Source organism: Eurosta solidaginis, chromosome 5 (assembly GCF_040869045.1).
Source record: "Eurosta solidaginis isolate ZX-2024a chromosome 5, ASM4086904v1, whole genome shotgun sequence".
Lineage (NCBI taxonomy): Eukaryota > Metazoa > Arthropoda > Insecta > Diptera > Tephritidae > Eurosta > Eurosta solidaginis.
The window spans coordinates 198,522,893-198,546,920 of record NC_090323.1 but is presented as its reverse complement, the minus strand read 5'-3'; the positions used below and the strand labels follow the sequence as shown (position 1 = coordinate 198,546,920).

General features: G+C 36.8%; 1 protein-coding gene across 4 annotated transcripts in view; it reads right to left on the bottom strand.

Moving 5' to 3' along the window:
* The window catches only part of RhoGEF64C (Rho guanine nucleotide exchange factor at 64C), a 648,841-nt gene that overhangs the window by 512,636 nt on the left and 112,177 nt on the right, over positions 1–24,028 (bottom strand). The window lies entirely within an intron of this gene.

Sequence of the window (24,028 nt, the reverse complement as noted above, 5' to 3'; positions counted from 1 at the left end):
CTAGTTCGAAAGAACTTCGCAACTTATTCTTACTATGTAATTAGCCATTTATATGTGTTTTCCCATACAAACGTCTGACGTTTTTGGTGCTAGAATTCTCAGATATCGATGGCAACATGCGGGTTTTATAATCTGATATATTATTTGTAATTGCTGTCTTTATGTGCAGGTCCATTTTTCGCTCTTATTTGGAATCCAAATCTATAAATAAATTTTTGGTTGTAGAAATGAAGAGTCGTGTTATTAGCGAGTTTTTTTGGTCGGGCATTATTGGTCGTAGTGCTTTGGTTTAGCTATGTTCTCTTAACATAATTTATTAAAAATAAGCAATTGTGAACACACGAAGAAATCTATTTGTACTATGGCACTATTGTGAATATTTGATTAGAACTAACACTACATTACCGGCAGTTGCTAACATTCGCCAGATGGCAGCTCAAGCGCATGTAAGTTTTTATTGATAGATGATTGATTGATAGAACAGCTGATTTCTGTTGATATCGACACTGATGATGGCACAACGCGGAAACCGGTTTGTCTCGAAACCAAATTTGACAAGAGATGACGGAAAATCGTTCCAATATACAACGTTTATATTTGCTGCGCAAGATGGACACGGGTCCGGCCAGTTGTTTATAATAGACAAAGATGTATCAGTCCATATTGTAATTGTCGAAAATATATATCCTTCTAATATTTCAAAGATAGACGCTACAAAGCCATCTGTAGCATAGTTTTTAAGCGTTCACATCACATTTGAATGCTACTATGTCCCAGCCCTATTGCCGAACACATCAAAAAAGGATTGACTGTTTTGTTTTAACCCTGGAAACTCTGGTTCATCCTTAAGTTTCGGCTTCAGAGTTGTGAGTAGTTTGGTTTTTTGGGAGTAGTTTCCTTTTACTCTGTCACATATTGAAATATTATTATACTCAGCTGAGCAGAGCTCACAGAGTATACTAACTTTGTTCGCATAACGGTAATCCGTAACGGCATAAACTAATCGACATAGATATAGACAATATAGATATATCAAAATGATATGGGCGAAAAAAGAAATTCATTTAGCCATCTCCGTCCGTCTGTCCGTAAACACGATAAATTGAGTAAATTTTGAGATATCTTGATGAAATTTGGTATGTAAGTTCTTGTCACAGATTGCTATTTAAAATGAACGAAATCGGACCATAACCAAGCCCATTTTTTCGTTATCGAAAATTTCGAAAAACCGAAAAAGTGCGATAATTCATTACCAAAGACGGCTAAAACGATGAAACTTGGTAGGTGGGCTGAGGTTATGACACAGAAGAGAAAAGTAGTAAAATTTTGGACAGTAGGCGTGGCACCGTCCACTTTTAAAAGAGGGTAATTGCAAAGTTTTGCAAGCTGTAATTTGGCAGTCGTTGAAGATATCATGATGGAATTTGGCAGAAACGTTACTCATATTACTATTTGTGTGCTGAATAAAAATTAGCAAAATCGGAGAACGACCACCCCCACTTTAAAAAAAAAAATTTTAAGTCAAATTTTAACAAAAAATCTAATACCGTTCCAGTATACTTGTAAATTATGTCAACATTCAACTTCAGTAATGGTATGGTGCAACAAAATACAAAAATAAAAGAAAATTTCAAAATGGGCGTGGCTCCGCCCTTTTTCATTTATTTTGTCTAGGATACTTTTAAGCCATAAGTCGAACAAAAATTTACCAATCCTTTTGAAATTTGGTAGGGGCATATATTTTATGACGGTAATTGTTTTCTGTGAAAATGGGCGAAATCGGTTGAAGCCACGCCCAATTTTTATACACAGTCGTCCGTCTGTCCTTCCGCTCGGCCGTTAACATGATAACTTGAGAAAAGATCGACATATCTTTACTAAACTTAGTTTTCATACTTATCTGAACTCACTTTATCTCGGTATAAAAAATGGCCGAAATCCGACTATGACCACGCCCACTTTTTCGATATTGAAAATTACGAAAAATGAAAAAAATGCCATAATTCTATACCAAATATGAAAAAAGAGATGAAACATGGTAATTGGATTAGTTTATTGACGCAAAATATAACTTTAGAAAAAACCTTGTAAAATGGGTGTGACATCTACCATATCAAGTAGAAGAAAATGACAAAAGTTCTGCAGGGCGAAATCAAACGCCCTTTGAATCTTGGCAGGAATACTGTTCCTGGTATTAAATATATAAATAAATTAGCGGTACCCAACAGATGATGTTCTGTGTCACCCCTGGTCCACCTTTATGGCGATATCTCGAAAAGGCGTCCACCTATAGCACTATGGTCCAGTATCCTTTAAAATACTCTTTAATACCTTCCATTTGAAACCCATGTCATACAAACACATTCCAGGGTTACCCTAGGTTAATTTTGCTAAATGGTGATTTTCCCTTATTTTGTCTCCAAAGCTCTCAGCTGAGTATGTTACACCCGAACTTAGACTTCCTTAATTGTATTTTGCTATGGTATTTTTTTTTTTATTTCGCTTGTGGTATATGTCATACAACTTTTAAATACCTGTAGGTATGTATTTACATATGTATCTTCGTAAGTATTTATCTTTGTCACACAATAAACGGTTTAACAACATTTTCTCAACTTCATTAGGCGATTTTTCCTTTAGCTGGAAATGTAAGTATAAGCATGGAGTGAAACCGAAATGGTTACCTTTACTGTCAAAAAACAATTCACTTTTCAATTCCGAAGTTGATACCTTTGATTGATTTGGAAAAGAGCGTAAATGTAGTGGTTTCTATCGCCGACACCGATTACAACAATTAACCCACATGCAGCTTGTATTGAAGAGACTATTCAGAATATTTTCTTAATGGCGGCGATCGACGAGCTGAATACTTTCCACTTATCGGGAAGCTAGACCGTTTAATGGGCCTGGAAATACTAACAGAGTTCGCCTCGCCTATGTAACAACCGTGCGTGAAAAAGTTCACCAATCAACTACTCAAGATCAGAAGTCTATGTACGTATTTGTGCATAGAATTCGCGTATGAGGGTGCTTTAAGTACAAGCGAAAACTGGTTCACTGGCAGTTCTGTTGAATCTCAATCGGTGCGCTCACACGAAATGCATGTGAAGGCTGACTTTATTTCCGATAGTCTTCTGGATACGTCCGCTCTAGATAAAGGCCCTGGCAAAATTGTCATATCTATATCCATAAAAAACAGCTGATCCAATCAAACGTATGGAAATCAATGTAGTTGGTAAATGATATCTTAGCCATAAATATACAATCGCCAATCAATTGGTTTTTGTTTTTTCCTCATATCCACAACTAATAAATATTTGAGTTGGTGAAGTTTTCAACTTTTCGGACATTTTGTTTTTGGTTTTTAAGATATTTAACTTACTTACTTAATTGGCGCTTAATCTTTTAAACAGTTATGGTCGTCAAAATTTATGCGCTAGTTGCTTCTTCGCTCTGCCTACTGGCGCCAATTGGTCACACCAATGGAGTCTAACCCGTTTTCCACCTGGTCCTTCCAGCGGAGTGGGGCCGCGCTTTTCCCTTGATTCCATACTCGGGTTCCGATAAAAATGCTTTCTTAGCCGGAGCGGCATCTTTCATTCGCATAACATGGCCTAGCCAACACTTCAGCTGATGTTCTTGATTATGATGATAATCCATTCGTCTGTACTATATAGCAGGATGGGATCGATAAGTGATTTGTAGAGCATAATTTTCGTTTGCCGAGTGGGGGCTTTAATTTTCAATTGCCTACCTAGTCCAGGGTAGCAGTTATTGGCAAGAGTGATTTCTTGCTGGATTTCAGAGCTGATGTTGCTGTTTGTATTAGTGCTGGTTCCCAATTAAACGAAGTATTCTACTATTACGAAATTACGGCTAACAACAGTAGCGTGGTTGCCAAGGTGCAAATGCGCTGACTCTTTGCCTGATAACAGCGAGAACTTCGTTTTGTCCTCATTCACCATCAGACCCATCTTTTCCGTTTCTTTTTCTAGTTTGAAGTAAGCAGAAAGCATGACGCAGGTGTTCAAGCCGATATTATCTATATGATCAGCATATGTCAGAAATTACATGCTTTTATAAAATATTGTTCCAGATCTGTTAAGTTCTCCACAACGCTACTTATTATTTGTGCAATTTAATTGTAATACTTTGCAATCTAAACAATTTTTGAACGATCACGGTTCGTAAAACACGACACGGGCTCTGTTTTAAAAAACTTAAAACGACGGCTTTAAAATGGCGGCCGAGGTTCCCAAAAGATAACCTGATTTGACCGAAATTGAGTATGTCGGTAGCTCAGAAGTCGGTCATGACGAATCAAGACTAATTTTTGTAAAGACTACCAGCCAGATGCAAATTCTTTATATTTACTACAAACATTACTTGTTTCACAACAAAAACAATTTATTGAGCTAATGAACAATTAATACGCGTACCAAAAAAAAAACTTCTCAATAGTTTGGTTGACAAATTTTTAACTTTTTGAAAAATCTTTGAAGGCCTTTCAAACCCAATCCTGCCAAATGTTTAGTCTTAGTTCGTGTACAATTAGGAGCATGACTAGAAAAAGCAAAATATTTTGCATTTCTTGAATTTTATGTTTATATCCAATTAAAGAGTCATAAATACTGTTAAAATTTGATTTCGGAACCTAATAAACAAACTATAATTAAAATTTTTGGAAATATCTACTGTCAGAAATGTATACAACTTCTCCGGTTTTTTCGTGCATACCATATAAGCAATAGTGAAATTCGAGTAACTTTTCCAAAACACCCATATAATTACCCAATCAGAAAAAAATATGGAATAAATAGGTTTTACAATGCTCACATCTACACTTTTTTTCGCCTTGGAACCACTGTGCGCCCAACGTAATTGGTTTCATTCCTTGATCATTGATATCCGTTCATCGCTTAGGAGCAGGTGCAAATTTCTCGGGGAAAGCATTAAATGTTGTTGTTGTTATTATAACAAATAATATTAACACAATTGTTGTTTAATCTTTTTCATTGAAATTTCAACATTTTGTTTGTTTTTTATTTTGTTGTCCATATTAATAGAAACTGCATGCAACCACCTCAATGAAAGACTCAGATGCATCCCCACTATCAGTGAGTGATGACAAGTGTCAGCAGCTGCTACTGCAGTAGCCCGTGCCGCGAAAAATTACATGCTGTGCTTTATTAAAAAGTATTTTTATACCTTTCGTGTACATGAAATTGTTTGTTTGTAAGTACCATTAGATGAAAACAAATTTGTCATTATTGCATCCATTTCTGAATGAAGAGTAGTAGTATCTCATTATTTGACTCATCTTAACTAAATTTATCCCCAATATAACAGATGTACATATATTGAATTGTATCATTTCTGCTGCATTAAAGCAACTAAGAACCGGCGCTGTAGTTTCTGGGTCCATAAACAGCACACAAACATGAATCCTTTGTTTTAAATGTATATAGAGATAGATAGATTAAATCTCCCTAGCGCAAAAAAGTTAGCACGTACATACAAACTTATCAAAAAATGGAGCTTTTGAAGATATTAACGAAATGTTTAAAATTTTTAACGAAAGTGTATTTTTCAAGAGATGTACGTGTTCTTAACTACTTATGTTGCATTAACTAGGAAACACACCTAAAAATTTACATACATACCTATAAGTGTACTCCCGAAGTCAAATAACGTTAGCACTTGCTGGATTTTTTCACCATTCGATCTAATTCAACATGTATGTGGGTATGATTGTGACGCTGTCCCACTCAAAGAAAGTTTGTTCGCACAGCTCACAGCGAACAAACACAGACATTGCGCTTTTTGGGGGAAAAATTTTCTTTGATTAAAACAATTTTGCAGAGTGATGTGAATTGTGTAATTCTAATTAATGTGTTAATGTTTGTTTTGTTTTATGTTATATTTTATGATAAATATAAAGTCTCCCTGATGAAGATGAAAAAATTTCATCGAAATGCGTAGGAGGAAAAGATACACATTGTGTTTTGTCTTTATTTTAAATTACAATTTTGCTCATATTAGAGAGGAATCATTCATTTATTTATGAAGAACGAAGGTACATAATTCAAGCTTTTAAAGCAAAGAAGAAATATTCCAACCGAACCAACAGTTTTGAATTCATAGCTGTGTAAACAAAAATTTTACAATTTTTCATTAGATTTTGGCAATTTTCCACTCCCCTATAATATACACCCTCAAATTATATTGAAAATGTCCATCTAACGTAGCTAAGCTTTCAAATGCAAAAAAACCGTTTTAAAATTTGAGCATTTTATGTGAAGTGATGGGCGTACAACTATATTTAGCGGCTTTATTTTATAAGATATATAGATATAGCTGTAGTACAAACCCCATACAATAGCTTTCGGAGATATTGGGTTTTTCCTTTAAACTTATGGATGAAATATGAGGATTGCGCTCTCTTAGCCACTTTGTTGCTTCTCAAATTCCATCTGAATATAGCTTAGCGATATTCGTAAATGGTATAACATATTCGCCCCCTGTTTACATGGTTTTGTTTCTTTTTGAATAAAATTGTATTTGAACATACGAATGAGTATACCCGTAGTACAGGTAGATTGGAAATACGATTCATACGTCACAACTTAACATCTTAAGTGAACACTTTTCATCTAAGATAGCTACGTTTATTTGTAAGCTCAGCAGGGCATTACAATAAGAGGCGACACACAGAAATAAATAGAAAGCAGTATAGTCCATACTTACTAATTATGTACATAGAAACAATCAAACACATTTTTTTAAAGCTACTATTGACTTTACCCTTGAGTTTATCGTCTACATGTTTTGATGTATGTACATATGTATGAACGCATCTAGTGTGTGTATCACGCGCAGTAGACACGGAACAAGAAACAATCATCGTTACTTATTGACTGTTAACAGATCAGTAGTACACCCTGACAATAGATAAAAGTTTTAAATATCAACATCGACTCTGGAACATATTCTGTATTTGGTCACTATTAATAAACAAATAACATCAGTTCGTTTTCCCTGTCTCTGGCTACTCGGACTGGGTCATAGTAAGAGTCTTTAGGTTAGATAACTCAGGCCAGTAGCATTCTCCTTAAACAGTTGTATAAAACTCAAAACCAGAAACCCTTGTTAATTATTATTTCAAACTTTGTTGCCCGAATCGAAAAACGTTGACTTGAAATAATTTTCAAAACGAAAATACCAGTATTTTTTTATCAAGAAGAATTTCCGAGCTCTAGGCCACACATTATATTGTCGACAAGGTGCATTCACAAGTCACTGAAGATGATTTCTAATTGAAATCGAAATGTCGACAAAATAAATAAATACAACATATATGGTATAATTAATTGCATTTTTATTACTAATATATATGTGAGGCCTAGAGCTCGGAAATTCTTCTTGATATAACTTTTGAAAGGCTGAAAATAAAAATAAAAACAACACCAGTATTTTTTTTAAATAATAATTATAAGTAAAAGTTTATTTTTTACTTTGCTTGATAATTGTTATGAGAGCTGCTCAACCCCTATACACTTATAACACTTTTATTTTTGTTTTGCCTCGAAGAATATGCACAGATTCACACTCTGAATATAAAAAAATTTTCCTGGCACTCCCATATGTCCTCACATATAAATTCGATTCATATGAAAGTACTTGTATTTCATATTGTAACGAATTTACTGGAATTCCTCTTATTTGCAATCTTCTACTAACGACTAAAATGTTGAATAAATAACTCCACTGTTCAAAAATGCAAAATGGCCTTTATTCAAGTAGTTCACAATACTAATACTTCTCGACAGATAGCGTGCTTTAATCAAACTCATTACTGATTCTCAGCTTTACCTCCTTTTATACTCTGTGATTTCTCGTTCGCATACTTCTAGGCGTTTCTATTTCTAGAATTTACTTCTCGTTTACAAGCTATAATATTCTCAGCTATAACTACAGATGCACGATTTTATAGCTTCTCGCAAAGCCCATGTCCGTGTATATTTGAGTGATACTTGCACAAATGATTGCATACTTGTGGGAGTACCTCAGATATATGCATGTGTTTGTGCGTCTCTCTTCGCTGCGTGTACGTACATATGTGTAGACATAACGATTGATTCGTTTATGTAGATCAGGGCCATTCAAAACTGAAAGTGCATCTGTATTAGTGAGAGCGCAATCGTAGCGATGATCGTGCGGGTGAATTGATTTTTCATTTAGTCGCTTACTAGCAAGCAACGAGCATGTGTATCGCGCATAATTTTTCATACATATTTTGATACCTATCTGCCGATACCCACCACTGATGTTGCTACGCCAAGTGCCAAGCGACGACTAACTCAATTAACGACGACAGAGCGAATCATATGCGTGTGAATTGAGAGGGCACAATTGTGCTATGAAATGAATGGCCCTGATGTAGATACAAGTGACTGCTTGCTTTATTGTTGTTGTGGCTTCATTTACTTAGCATCAGACTAGTGATGTGAGTATCACTTAGTGTCACTAATATTCGTCACAATATGAAAGTACTTGTATTTCATATGAAAGTGCAAAGAAAAAGCACTTCCATACGAAGCCAAAGCACTTCGGTATGATATTCAAATTTACACTAACAAATTGACTAGAAACAATTTTTCAAAAATATTGTAGCACTGAGAAAATTTTTAATTCATTAAGGGAACCATCACATTAAATATTTAAAATAATTTTTTTTTAATTAAAAAAGTTTCAGTGTAGATACATACATATAATTTTGTATATGTATTTTGATTTGCATTTCAATATACAAATTTTTGAACAATAGAAAAATAATTTGAATATTTTTTTTCTTTCTTCATAATAGATAAAAAAATAAAATAAATGTAATGCGCGATAACCTCCGAAGAGATCTAAGGCCGAGCTTCTCTTCTAATTTGCGTCGTGCTCCTCTTGATTTTCCCTACAAATCGGCCGGACGGGACCTATATGTTTTATGCCGACTCCGAACGGCATCTGCAAGGCAGACGAGTTTTCACTGAGAGCTTTTCATGACAGATATACACCCGGAGCGCTTGCCAAACACTGCCGAGGGGCGACCCGGCTTAGAAAAATTGTCTTCAAATTGAAAAACCTTATTTCTAAAATTTTGATGTTGCTTTGCCCGGGGTGTGAACCCAGGGCATACGGTGTGGTAGGCGGAGCACGCTACCATCACACCACGGTGGCCTTTCTTCATAATAGTGTTGCTAAATAAAGATAATCTATTGCATGAGCAGAGCATGCTGACCATTTGTTTGTCGAATCACATTTTCTAAGGATTGGAAAAAGCACGGGGGGCATGCGATCGTGCGACCATATTTTGCAAAATTAATTCACGCTTCTAACCAACTGCTATCTCCTTGCTTGAATATATTGGCAAGTAGTGCACAGATTTCTGGGCCAGTGTTCTTTGGCAACCGAAATATTACAATATTTATTATTTCATAGTCCGAAGATACCTCTTATGGAATTGGGGAATCGGCCTTATAATCATCCTTGCCGCTTAACAACGAGAATACACTCTGCACATCGGTCGTGAGACCTTCCGTCAATTGCAGAATTTTGTTGTTTCATTTTCGTGCATTGTTCCGATCAGCCTCCAAATCATGGCCCATGCGATTTTTTTTAGTTCTTGATGCTCAATATATGTATACATCTACATTTGGACGTCATTGATTAATCATTGAACCATAGTTTCCGTTCCAGCTTTTTGATCGGGACAGAGCCAAGTAGGTTAGCCGATTTCTCCGATCAGGTATCTGCTTTTTGTAACTTCACTTTTCAATTGCATACTTAATCCAGTTACCAGGTAAAGTCCTTTCCTTTTTCGAAACTATGGAAACCAACTTCAACGTTGCTACCAAGACTAGATTTTTATGATTCTTTTCATAATGAGTCTTTACATAGTGTAAGCCTTGTCTCAAAAAGCCTAATGTATTGCAAAGGCAAACTGGAAATGAACCAATTGTCTTCATACTGAAAATCTTTGAGGGCATTCACCATCTTGCTCAATGTAAAAGTAGATAGCGAAAACGAGCTGCTTATAAACCGGCATATCATCTTAAATTATGTAAAATAAATGAAAGTTCGAAGATTTTCCTGGATAAGCGATCTTGTTGCACTCGGTGGTAGGTCTGACTAACTGGAATGAAGAGGTTATTACAAACTCGGCTTCCCGACTAATCAATAAGCTTCAGAAAAAAAAAATTGCTGAGGTACTTTGTTATGTGCGGACAATAGCGTTTCTACCAGCATTGTAGACTAAAAGCTATAAATTTTTCAAGTTTCATTAAAACTAAACAAAAAGGCAATACTTGGAGAGAAATTGCAAAGCGAGCAGCGGGAAGTTTATATGGCTGAGTGGATAAAGGCTTTTACACTAGTATAAAGTATGAATGTAGGAGATTTCGAGTTCAATTCTCAGCTCCCGAAAAGTTAGCTGATGATGAAGTGAAATTCAGAAACATGTCTTAGTAACCATCGCCGTTTGTAATCTTCGTAATTTTTCTCTAACATCAATGATAAAACTTGTAACTATTATGTCCCCGCTAAAAACTCAACTTGATCCCAGAAATACTCGGGTAAAGTATTGAAACGCAATTTATGGATTACTCTGTACTCAAGGAACATTAGTGCCCATCATGATGTACGAAGACAAAAAAGCTAAATTCTTTACAGCGTAGTTGAATATTTACCTTAAGAGAATGTCAAAAATTGTTGCAGACTCTATTCCGTCATCCTATGAAGTTGAATTAATATATCCGGAGGAAAACTATCGTTTATGGGCTCCTGAAACTTTCGTACAAAAAATGCGTTTCATCCAGCTTGTGGCAACAGAGTATACTTTCTGGAAATTCGTATTCCATTCAGTTTACGTTCCTTTACAATAAGGTAATGGAAAAAGCGTCTCCTATTCCTTTTACTTGTAAAGCTCCTCGAAACAGTTGCGCTCTTTAAGGTCACTTTTTAACGAACTTTACAAATTTTGTAGGCTTCGCTCTGTCATGTGTGGTGAATATCTTGTTAGTTTTTAAAGGCAGACTAATAAGAAGCTTTAAATGGCAGAAATATGCTCTGAAGGCCTTCCAGAGAATAAAAAATTACACGGAAGATGGCACAACGCCGAAACTGGTTGGTCTCCAAACAAAATTTAGTTTAGATTATTTCAGCAACATACTGTTTGATGATATATTCATGTATATACACTTCAGTCATGCACAAAGTCAGCAGAGCTCCGAACTCAAACGTAACAATTTTTGTAGTAGTATGGGTGTGCAAGGAGAATGGGGAAAGAATTAGAGCACAGAATTTACGAGTGAAATTTTAACTGTTTGACAGTCGCTCACACGACATGTACATACATAGGTGAAGGGAATGTAACAGGTCTCCTACTTTTCAATGGAATTATGGGAGCGAGATCATTGAAATTGTTAATGAGTACAAGTGCTTGGGAGTTCTATTGAACTACAAATTATCGTACATAAAGCACCTTGAGGCGAAACTGGCAGAGGTTAAGACAGCTATAAATGCTACATGGTTAAAATACATAAACAACCCTCGCATTTGTATCTCAAAAAAGATGAAAACTTTTGACGCCGCATGTAGGTCCATCATGTTTTACGGTGGCCAAATATGGGGTGTTGATAAGTTTGAATGCGTAGAGAAACTTCTCGGTTTCTTTGTAAAAAAGTTAATCTTTCTGCCATCTAACACACCAAATTATATGTTAATCCTAGAATCAGGTTTATGCTCCCTATTCATACATACTTTGCGTACACACATGCTTTATATTTCACGCTGTTGTAGCAGGGGAAGCAGTAAGGCAAGGTTCCTACTGGGTCAAAAAGTGGAAAAAACATTTACGAAATTGTTAACATGTTTCCCCAGTCGGTCTTCTCCCACGCATCGCTCCAGCTTAGTATTCCAATAGTACTAGAAAAATTGATTCAAAAATAGTTTGATAACTACACCGAAAGTGCACGCCAGTCTAGGTCACATGACCTCTACTGCGGCTTGATTCCTACGGACTACACCTATTTTAATGATACGCATTTTGCGTATGCCATAAGTCTGATCTTCCGGGCAAGGGGTGGCTTGCTAAATCTTAATGCTAGAACTTTCAAAAACGTTGCTTCCGTAAACTGCTCTATTTGCAATCTAAATGCTGTTGAAGAAACATGCCATTTCATTGGCATATGTCTTATACATATATAAGATATTCGGTATAATTGTTTTGGTGAGAAAATTTTAGATCTGCAGATGGTAATAAATATCCTTAAATGTTGTAACTGTCATTCGCTTTACGTTTATATAATTAACTGTCTTAAATATAGAAGTCTTATTATGAACGAATTTTCCTAAATGTTTGTTTAGCTATAAGTGATATTAACATACAACATTTATTGTTATTGTCTAAAAAATTTTTATTTATTTTATATCTAGTTCAGGTTAATTTTGCTTTTACTTTTGTAATTCCATTTTAAAAGAAAATAAATAAACCAGGCATGCTTAACCAACGAACCGATATCATTTCGTTACGATAATTAACGTAAGTAATTTCGTTTCGTTTATTAACGTTAAGAACGTCAAATTAACGAAATGATTTCGTTTCGTTTTCTGCCATATAAAAACGAAATCAAATCGGTTATGTTGATTATTAATTTCAAACTATGCTGGCAAAGCTGGTTGATGGCGGAGTCATTAAAGGTGAAAGCATTAGCCAAGCTGATTGCAACTTTTCTCATGAATTTTGACAGTACGAACATTTCTCAGAGTATTTTTGACATTACCACCAACGAATTACACAAACAAATTACATGGAGTTTGTGTGTGTATGTGCGCTCGTTGTTACCATCTTACGGCTTCACCATGGCTATAGCATTGCCAGCACAATTCAAACATAAAGTATCACGTTTTTGTTAACGTTTTTAACGTTAACGAAAGCTTTTCGTTTCGGTTAAAAACGAGATACATTTTATCTTGATAATTTCTTTATCGATAATATTTCGAAGTATTTCAACGGAAACGGTGGAAATTTTTTGATAAACGATTAGCTTAACGTTAAGGTGCATCCCTGAAATAAACTAATACTACTACTACATAAGTGAAGGCCGTATAGTTTGCCGATTCTCCACGAAGCTCCAGCGAGCATCTCTGTGTAGATACTGTAGATCAGGGATAACCAAAATTGAAACTGTGGCTGTGTGAGTAAAACTAAAATCATCTTATCGGTGGTGGTTTATGCGGCAATTACCCACCGACGTGTGCCGTACGTACGGCCGTTTGTCGTACGAAGCACGTTTGACCGAACTCTCAAGCCCGTATGAATCATTGTGTGCGTCTGTGTACATGTACATAACATATTTGTGTGTGTATTGTTTACAGATAAGCACTGTTGCCATTGATCATTTTGCATGCATGTTTATGGAAACATCAACTTTTTCCAATTTAATTTTTGATGTTGTGAAAGGCTGGAATTAATATTAATTAAATATAAACAGATTACATATTTCTAGTCTGCACTTTTACATAATTATTTCGAATTATTTTCAGAATTTATCAAACTTTAATTAGGTGTTTTTGTATAAGATTGCAAACGGTCAAAAATTAGCGCACAAAAGTTTACTGGGCAACTCTGTCTAGCGAGAGAGCGATCAGCTGACACGTTCTTACGGAAAAAATCAAAATTGTTTTGATTTCTACGTTCCGGGCTACGTACGTACGGGCGTTGCACGTCGGTGAGTTTTCGTTTACATTGTACACTCATAAGATAGGTCGTGTTAGCTGACACGTTTTTTCTACGTACGTTCGTGAGTAACCACGGCTTTAGTTGTTGATGAATAATCAATGAGGTAGGACGTATGCACGCATGTTTGTTAACACGCAAAAAGTAATTCGTAAATATGCCATATAAATACTACTTTATTGCTTGAGTCTAAGGGAAAATTTAAACAAAATAAATTGCTAACATTAAACCATGAAAACATTCTGTGTGCCAAATATCTTTTCGCAAATGCGCAAATAAACAATAGCTTCACCCGATGTTGCTACTCTGCTTGTTCAGCGACAACTAAAGACGAAAGAGAATAATAATACGTGTGAAGTGGCGCCAATAATTATTCAACTAAATGGTTATCCCTGCTATAGATATATGTATGTATATCTAGTTAAGTGATGCAGAAATCTTCGTACACAAAGCAAATTTTTTAAAAGAAATATGTGCATGCGGCGGTCTCCTGGTAGCATTGCTCCGCCAATCACACCGAAGGTCTTGGGTCCAAGCCCGGCCAAAGCAACATCGAAAATTTAGAAAAAAGTGTTTTCAATTTGAAAATGTTTTCTAAGCGTAGTCGCCCTTCGGCGTTCATTGGCCAAACACTCCAAGTGTATTTCTGCCATGAAAAGTTTCTTAATGAAAATTCATCTGCCTTGCAGAAGCCGTTCGGAGTCGGCATAAAACATGTAGGTCCGGTCCCGCCGATTTGTATGAAAAATAAATGAAGAACTATGCAAATGGGAAGAGAGGCTTGGCCTTAATCTCATCTGATGTAAATCCGGTCAAGAATTTTTTCATGTCTCTGCAATGCTTGCTCTGTGAAGCTGTTGAATCAAAAAAGAGAGATCCGAAACGACTTTTTTGGAATCAATTCTTGCTATAATTTTTCATTTTATACGTAACACCATATGATGGGATATTGAAAGGTACCAATTTTAATGTAAGTTCTCCAATGATTTTAAAAGACTTTAATTTGGTATTTATTAAATAAAATTTTTTATTTACATGAATATCTCTATTCATTATAATTTTTGAAATTTCATGTGCTTAATTATCTTTTGTTGTTGATTTTTTTATGTTATTTACAAAAAATTATTTATGCTAATATGAACTAAATGATAACTCATGGTAGACCATTCGTCATTTCCTGCAACCGCATACAATAGCTTGTTCGAGTTAAGCACAAGAGCTCAGTCGCCCTTATTGTCGTTAACTAACAGTTTAAGATACCAAGTCAGGTGGTAGTAAACTTAAGTAAAACCTTTCACGGTAGGCGTGGCATACACTTGCCTGTACTTCCAAAAGCATCTTTCGGTACGCATTAACCAGAGCTGGGCAGAATCTGTTCATGAGCGCGGAATGCCGCGTCGTGCTGTTTGCCTGTGTTATAAATGTTGAAATTGTACCCGCAATTTTCAAGCAGTGCTCCTTGAGTTGCATATACCCTTCGCACATTCACTTTCATCCTGCCCTTACTTTGCAATTTCCTATTATAACCAAGTGCTTGGTATATTTTCTGCCTTTTTAATGCAATTATCCTTTACAAGCTCCATTCGCACCGCAAGTTCATCTTTGAAATCCACTTGACGATTTATCGCTCTCAAATCCTCAGCGCCATAATTATTGAGATATTGGAGATTTTGATCAATCAATTGCGTTGTCAAATCTACTTTGGTCTTAATACGACGCACCAAGTGTCTTCGTTTGGGACTTGGATGTTGTATTTCTTCTTTATAAAGAAAAAGTTTATATGTTAGCGAGGTATTTTGTAAATCTTCAGCCATGGTTTGCGCGTATTTTTTATTTATTTTTGTTTTTTTTTGCATAAACGGGAAATTCCGCTAAATGTTATTACAAAATTCACGTTTGCTGTCGTCAGAACAAATGATATCCTTTCGTCAAGCTTGTGTTGCTTTTATACCTCTTGCACGTTATGAGTGCAGGTGTTAAGTTTTACCTGATCTCAAATATCTAACATTCAACTCAACAACTATTTAACGCTGAGCGGGCTAGATTTCGAACCGCCTACTTTACTTTTTTTAAATTGCATTGTTTTACCTTTTTGTTTATATTGAAATACGAAAGGATATTAGGAATGTAAATATGCACGTAGATACCTTTTATAAACAAAGTTACGCCCACACAAAACGTTTAACACTTTTATTGGAATATTCCATTAAAAGGTGTCGACCTTGAAGGCCGTTAGTGCAATGCTCAATTTGCAGTCGTTAGTGATGCTGTTCGTGATTTTGCAATTTTGCTTCTCCAGGTCATTTCGTGGAAGCGTGATCGTGAATTGACATGTCTTCAATGTTGCTCAGTAGTTCTCAAGAAGCTTTCGTTTTTCGGCGTGAAGTAACTGAATATTTACTAATTTTTCTCATTTTACTCATTCCAGAAAAAAGAGAGCGAGTCTCAAAACCTGTGAAGTAATTAAATATTTCTAACTGAATACTTACTCGTCTTTCTCTTCTCTTCACTCATTCCAAAAAAATGAGAGGGACTCTTAAAATCTCTTATATATAAAACACTTCGTCCAATAGCCCGGACGGTGTTAGCAATTTATTATGGAAGCGTTATCGACGATTTATCAGCTTGTTATTAATGGGTTAAGGACGTGATAGAAACAGTTTTTCGGCGGAAAGTAACTGAATATTTACTAATTCTTCTCCTCTCTTTACTGAATCCAGTAAGGCACTCTCAAAACCTGTTATATATGAGGCAGATGCTTACCTACAGGAAGATCCCCAAAAAAAAACACTTCGTCCAGCAAACTGGACGGTTTTAGAAATTTGTTATGGAAGTATTATCGATGAACTATCGATTTGTTATACATCGGTTATGGGCGTGTTATTCCTTTCATAAAGATGAGTTATCTCTTTGGCATGGATATATTATCGACGATGTATAGACGAGTTATCGACTTGTAATAAATTTTCTATCAATACCAAATGTTAACGACCACTATGATGTAACATGCTACTCCTTCCATACAAAAGGTTCTGGGAACAAGGCCCAAGAAAAACAACACTAAAATCTTTAGAAAGAAGATTTTCAACCAGAAATAAATTTTCTAATCGGGATCGTCCCACCGCAGTTCTCTGACAAACACTTCTAATATATTTCTGTCATGAAAAGCTTCTAAGTGAAAACCCATATGCCTTACAGCTGCCATTCTGAGCCGGCATAAAGCATGTAGATCCCATCCTGCCAATCTGCAGGATAAAATAAAGAGTAGCAACGCGCAGCGCAGAAAAGCTCTGCCTCAATGTCCTCAGAGGCGTAACTATTGCGTCTTCCTCTTTTTAACGCAATCCCTCAAAGAGTTACCGATTTGTTGTTGAAAGTTTATAGATTTACAACCGAAAAAATATCGATGTGATACCAAAAAGTTAAAAATTTGTTATCAAAAAAATATGGATCGGTACGTTATCGAAAAGTTATTGATTTATTATCGAAATTTAACGATGATTTATCGAAAATATATCGACATCATATCAACAAGTTATTGATTTCTTAACGCCGTTGTTGTTGTTGTTGTTGTAGCGATAACGTTGCTCCCCGAAGGCTCTAGGGAGATTTATCGATGTGATGGTCCTTTGCCGGGTACATATCCGGTACGCTCCGGTACCACAGCACCATTAAGGTGCTATCCCGACCATCTCGGGAACGATTTATGTGGCCACATTAAACCTTCAGGCCATCCCCTCCCTCCCCACCCCCAAGTTCCATGAGGAGCTTGGGGTCGCCAGAGACTCGTCTGTCAGTGAAACAGGATTCGCCGCGGATAGGTGAGGTTGACAATTGGGTTTGGAGAAGCTATATATTGCGCTGGCAACCTGAATCCCCTTGAATCTGGTATTTTAGTCGCCTCTTACGACAGGCATACCTACCGCGGGTATATTCTGACCCCCTAACCCACTGGGGTATCTTAACGCCGTGTTATAAATTCATGATCGGCGTGTTGTCGATTTGTTATCGGATTGTTGTAAATTTACTGTCGAAAAGTTATATATTTGTAATCGATTTGTTTTTGAAAAGTTATCGACTTTTAATTTAAAAGTTATCGAATTGTTATACAAAAACTATCGATTTGATATCGAAAAGCTGTTGAGTTTTTATCGAAGTATATCGAATTTGTTTTCGGCGTTTTATAGTTATGTTATCGACAACTCAAACGCTTGTTTTGAAACAGATATCGATAAGACTTCAATATAACATCGATGACACATTTGTAGCCCGTCGAAAAAAGCTGATAGGACATCAATAAGAAGTCAATGACTCAGCGATAATAGGGCGATAAAAAGCCGATAATTACCGGTCGTTAATAAGCGAATGTTATAGCAATAACTTGTCGGTATCGGGGATCCATTGTTACCTATAAGGAGCTCTTCTCAAAGGCCCGAAATTATCTGTTTCTGGTAAAGTTACCCCTGTTTTGGTTTAAGTTCAACCCCTCGACGAGCATCAATTATTTTAAAAACTGTTGGAGCTCACGCCGTTCGTTTGCTTTAAAAGCCCTTTAATTACCAGTTTCGCTTTCAAAACCCGTATTTTCACAACCATCAATGAGTATTAGCCAACTCTTGTCTATGACTTCTTTTAAATCGCATGTACATCAACGCCACTGCAATCTCTTTCAAATCGTTTCTCCATTTAATTAGAGTATCAATTTTGTAGAATTTCAAAACGTTTCCAAACAAATAGAACGGATGTTGCACATTGAATGATGATGCCGATCGCCCACCCACGTGCCCTCCTATCGATGATATGGCTTGCATCAAGAGCAAAGATGAATCTCCGTCATGCAACTGCGTAAATATTGACAAACACAACCACAGACTTGGGTGGATGCGGAATGGCGAAAAAATCGTATTGCTATTCAAAATTTGTATGTACATATGTTTGCTTTTATACTGTCCAAATTTGAAAGTATGTATGTGTGTACAACTACCCATCACCCCCACTGCCGTCGACGCCGCCGCATAGACAAAACAGTGGCTTTTGCTATTCATTGCAATGTTTGATTGCAATCATCAGTAATAGCAATGGCAACAATCGTAACACTCAGCCCCTCTGAAACAATAACAACATAGCTGCAGCAAAAAAACAAAATAATTCAAACAGCGCAGCTTATTTAACAATGCAATTGAATGCAATTGAAACTCCACTGTTGGCCATATGTACCTATGCGTATGGTAAGTTGTTATGTCATTTTCGGGATCCCGTCGATTTCAGAGACTAAAATAAATATTCCATAATGCGGTCAGCTTGATAATTTAATGGTGTCATGAAAAACCCACAACAGCTTAAGACAGTCAACTAGGAATGATTTAAAATTTGACATCCTTCTCAGGCGCATTTCCTCCTTGACTACTGGGCAATGATAACTTCAAATTTCTTCCGAATATTTGACAATGTTTTGATCCTCGCACGCACGACTATAGGTCTCGCTTTTCTTCATGTTGCTTTAGAGATTAAATTGGGTTAATTTAGGTTGAAAGGTAGCCACCCAGACAGGGGAAGCTCACTTCGACCACATGAAGATCCACTCTGATACCACATAAGATAACGACTATAGCTATAATTAGTTACAGAATCTATGCATAGCTAGGATAAGCGCTTTAGAGATCCTAGTGAGCCAACACAAAAATACTTTTGCTTAATTTTGTCAAAAGCTGGACAGTCCAGCGTGAAGACTCTTGATGACTCCACCTAGTCACTCCACCGTGCAGCTGTAGCAAAAGGGGGCTTCTTGTATGTTGAGACGTAATAATTGGACCATAGATAGATGACCCCTGGTGATGGGAGAGCAGTGAACCCAATACTTTTAGTACATTTCCTGCTACCCACTTCCGTCCAAAAAGAACTCGCTATTCTGTAAGAAGTTGTGTTTACCCAGCGTTTGTTAGGCTAAGTCCAGGTCCATCTAGAAATGAGCAGACCACAAGTGCCCAGAAGTAGACCGTCTTACCTGTAGCCATCTACATTCGGTTCAGTTGTACCCATACACGCTAGGCGATCCGCGTTACAATTTCCACGAATATTACTATGACCCAGTTCCCAGATTATCTTAACCTTAAAAGGTCAGACATTACAATACCATAATTTATTGCACCACAGTTCAACTTAAGGCTCTGAAAGCCGCTTGCCCATTGGATTAGATGCTAAATTCTCTAATTGCAATAGCACTGGGCAGCATACAATTAGTCGTATCCGCTCTGAAGTGATCAGTTCATGTAAACCTGCAGCTTACATCGCGCTTCTGACATACAACCTGTCCTTCCCGTTCAACTTAGGCCAATCCTTCAACAAACTCAGCCGTCCACTGCCCGACATTAATTTCTTTCAACACTCATCTAGAGAGGAGTTAATCCTATCATAAAAAAGAAGGCTGTAGACTCATGACGGGTATTCTGATAGGCCAATGCCTTCTGGCGTCACATGTCTTTAAATAACGCTTGGTCAGAGATAGCAAATATAGGAATTTCGGGTTGGATGAGGAGACGATCGAGCCTGTTTTATATGGGATGAAGTTAAAGTTGGTAGGAATGCTCCGGTAACCGGTTCACCTTTCGAAGTCTATCTTACCTTTTCCTTCCCTACACGCTCCGTTGGCCCAGAACCCAGAGGAGTTAGCTTAAAGTAACCGCCTTCGCTGCCCATACCACGAAGGAGCCCTTGTTTTCCTTTTTCGGAACGTGGTTCATATACCCACGAAGCTAAACCAGCGCTTATGCCTAATACAGCGCAGAATTTCGTTTATATTTGCGAATTCCATCTCCGCAATGCACCCAAATAAGTGTCTATAGACACATCGGTACCTGCTCTACATTTTCTATCTCTTCTCCTTCCTTCAGCTGCGGCACAAGAAATTTTTTGCAGGCCCATATGAGCCTCATGGGCGCCCATAAGACAGGGACCGATTAGAATACTAATTTATGGGCTAATTGAGAGGCGATTCAGAAGTATGACCGATTGCGATCTCTTTTCATCCAGCTTGGGCCAGATTTGCCTGGAAACCCTACATGTGGGTTCCATGGCCCATATCGCGATAACTTGTTCCGTAAAGGGAGATCGCAGACAGTTCTTGCAAGTATTCAGAGAACGATTCACCCAGCTAGCAGAGATGATTTTTGCAAGCTGGTGTCTCTCTTGCTAGCTCATCAGCAGCACAGTTTTCGGAGATGTAACTGTGGCCTGGGACCCATATTATGCTTAGATTTCACTTATTAGCTTAGAGCTTTAGAGCTTCCCTGCACTTTGACGCTACTAGTGACATGTATCACTGCAGGTATTTTTTTGGCAGCCTGGCTGTCGGAAACAGAGTTAGTCAGTGGCACGTAAATAAGATAGAGAGCAGCTTCCCAGATAACCATAATATAAATTTCAATGCAGCGGTCTGGTAAGCGTAGGCTCTGATTTATATTGAGCTTACTTGTGAATATTCCACTGCCAACTCTGTTGTTCAGTCCACGTACCGTTGGCCCGAAACCCAGACCAGTTGGTCTGTGGTAGCCCGATTGGAAGCTTTGAATTACCAGCCATGTGCTGATTATATTAAGTACTGTGGACTTACGATTATCGAAAACTACGGTAGTTTCCCTATTCCAATAAACTCCCTGATGGAAGGTATTTAGGAAAGCTCCTAGGGTTGCATTCGCTATGAACCATGAAGCTCTATGAAGGCTCCTGGGCTTTCCATTTTATGGAAATAACCCGCTGCTGAAGATCGTTTCTTTTAAGTTTACCGCTTGACAGGTTTGACTTTTATTTTACAAAACTCAAATTCTGAAATCATTAGCATCTATTGGCATCGCTCGACGCCTTCATAAACGTCCAGCATCATAGGCGCTCTAGAACACAGCTGCGCGCTGCGCCGGGACGTACCTAGAGGCAATAGGATACGGATATCTACATTTTTTATCTACTAGTGGTGCCACGCTCTCTTCTCAAAACTTTTTTGTGTATCCTACCTACTTATCGTACCATAGATTTTGGTGCTCGCCGTTTGATTTAAAAAAGTTTGTTACTTTGTTTTCTAAAATTAGATGGAAATATACCGCAATTATGATATCAGCAATTAACTCGAAAACTATCATCACTAGACAATAGCTAAGGCATTAAAGTTTACAATATAATAGACTTCAACTGCAGCGGAAAATGCACCCCAAAGCGTGCATTTGCAACAGTTGCGGTTACCTTTACCAGCTGGCTGCTCGTTGTTGTGTTGTTGTTGTGCGCCGTAGAGTTGCATGAAAAATGGATCTGCTCCAGAAGATTTCAGTAATCTCATTCGTCACACTTGGTTGCTCAAGTACGAATTTATGATTTTTTTTCCATATACAAAATATATGTAAGTTGGCACTGATGTATGTATTTGGTTTGTGTTTTACTAATACCACACAAGCTTTTTCCTTAATATTTGGACTTAAGCGGAACGCTACTGAAAAGTGCCTGCTTATTAGGGTGGTCCTTAACAAAATCAAATTAAGGAATTTTCTTGGTCTCAACACTTGAAATGGTTAAACCGCAACAAATATTTTTGAGTCCGGTGTCTAAGGCGTATCTTATAAGGGTCAGAGTTCAGATTTCGCTACAGGGACTCAAAGAACTGAAATTATTATTTTTTGCTTAGTACCAAAAATCGGTAGTACTATAGCCGATAGTATAGGAGGTTCCAGTTTGAACATACAAAGTGAGTCTTCAATAGCTAGTCTGAAATTGTACCCCTGTGCGACACAGCGTGGATGAAGCTTGGGTAGAAGTTAAGGCAAAACAAAGAAAGGTTTACCTGAAATAAATAATTTCGGGTTTCTTAAGAGGTTCGTCGGATTTTTATCAGTAAAAGTTCTTTTTTATTATCGTTTTATTATCGAAAGTAAAATAATCGTAGATAAAAAATCGATAACACTCCGATAACTTTGTAATAGGAAATTGATAACTTTCAATATAAAACCGATAAATTTTTAATTACAATTCGATAAATTTTCGTAAAAAATCGACAACTTATTTAAAAAAACCAATTATAAATCGATAACACGCCGACAAGAAATTGAAAAAATTTCGATAGCAAAGCGATAGTCTTTTGATGACACAGCGATCACTTTTCGATACATAATCAACCACTTTTCGATAATGGATCGGCCACCTGTCGATAACAAACCGACAACTTTTTTGATTAAAAATAAATAAACTATCGCCAACCTTTGGTATCGATTGCAGGTTTAGATAACTTCGATAACTCGTCTACATCTCATCGATAACATACCTATAATCATCGATAATACACCTATACCCCGTCGGTAACAAATAACAAGTCGACAACTTATTGATAACAAAGCTATAACACTTTGATAGCAAATTGTTAACACGCCGTTCGGCTTCGCTTTCTGTTTCTGTTTCAAATTCTTTCTATTCCTCTTCCCCCAACCCCCCTCCCCCCTTTCTTTTCTTGTTCATGCTTTTCCTACATTGCCTAATTTTTCCAACCGTGACGATAATCATAAGCATCGTTGGTGTCATCCCCATCATTATCGACCTTGTTGTTATGCTATTATTTTTAACTGCACCTGTATGTTTGTTTGTATGTAACCGACGCCTTTGAACTCAATGTTGGCTGACTTTAAACGAACATATTTAATTCAAACTTTATACACTTTTCAAAGACCGGTGGCAATGCAATTATATGATGGTGGGGTGACAAAGCGTCAACGAACACAAGGTCAGTTGACCATAAAGTGACTTTTAACTTTGCGCACGTATCAAAGGCCTATGGCAATAAAATAATTTTATGGTGAGGTGACTTAAATTTAACAGACATAAGGTCAATTGACCTCATGAACACTTCTAATGGCATTAAGTTTAGTCGAAACTTTACACATATATCAAGAACCAATGACAATGCAATGTAAATCATGCTGGAGTGACATAAGGTTAACGGACATAAGGTCAAATGACTTTCCCCCATACAGTGAGCAAAGATTTTTTTACATCAAAACGAATGGATTTAATTTTGAAGGATCCCCCTAATGATTTTATTGAAATGCACTAACATATGTATGTGTGTCAATATGCATGTTAGTTGTAAATGCTGCTGTTACCCCCTTCCTTATGTGTATATGTATTTATATAAGCATGTTTATATGTACATACATATATGTGATGGGCATTGCGAATAGTTCTTTAGTTAGCTTAGTTGATTTATAGAAA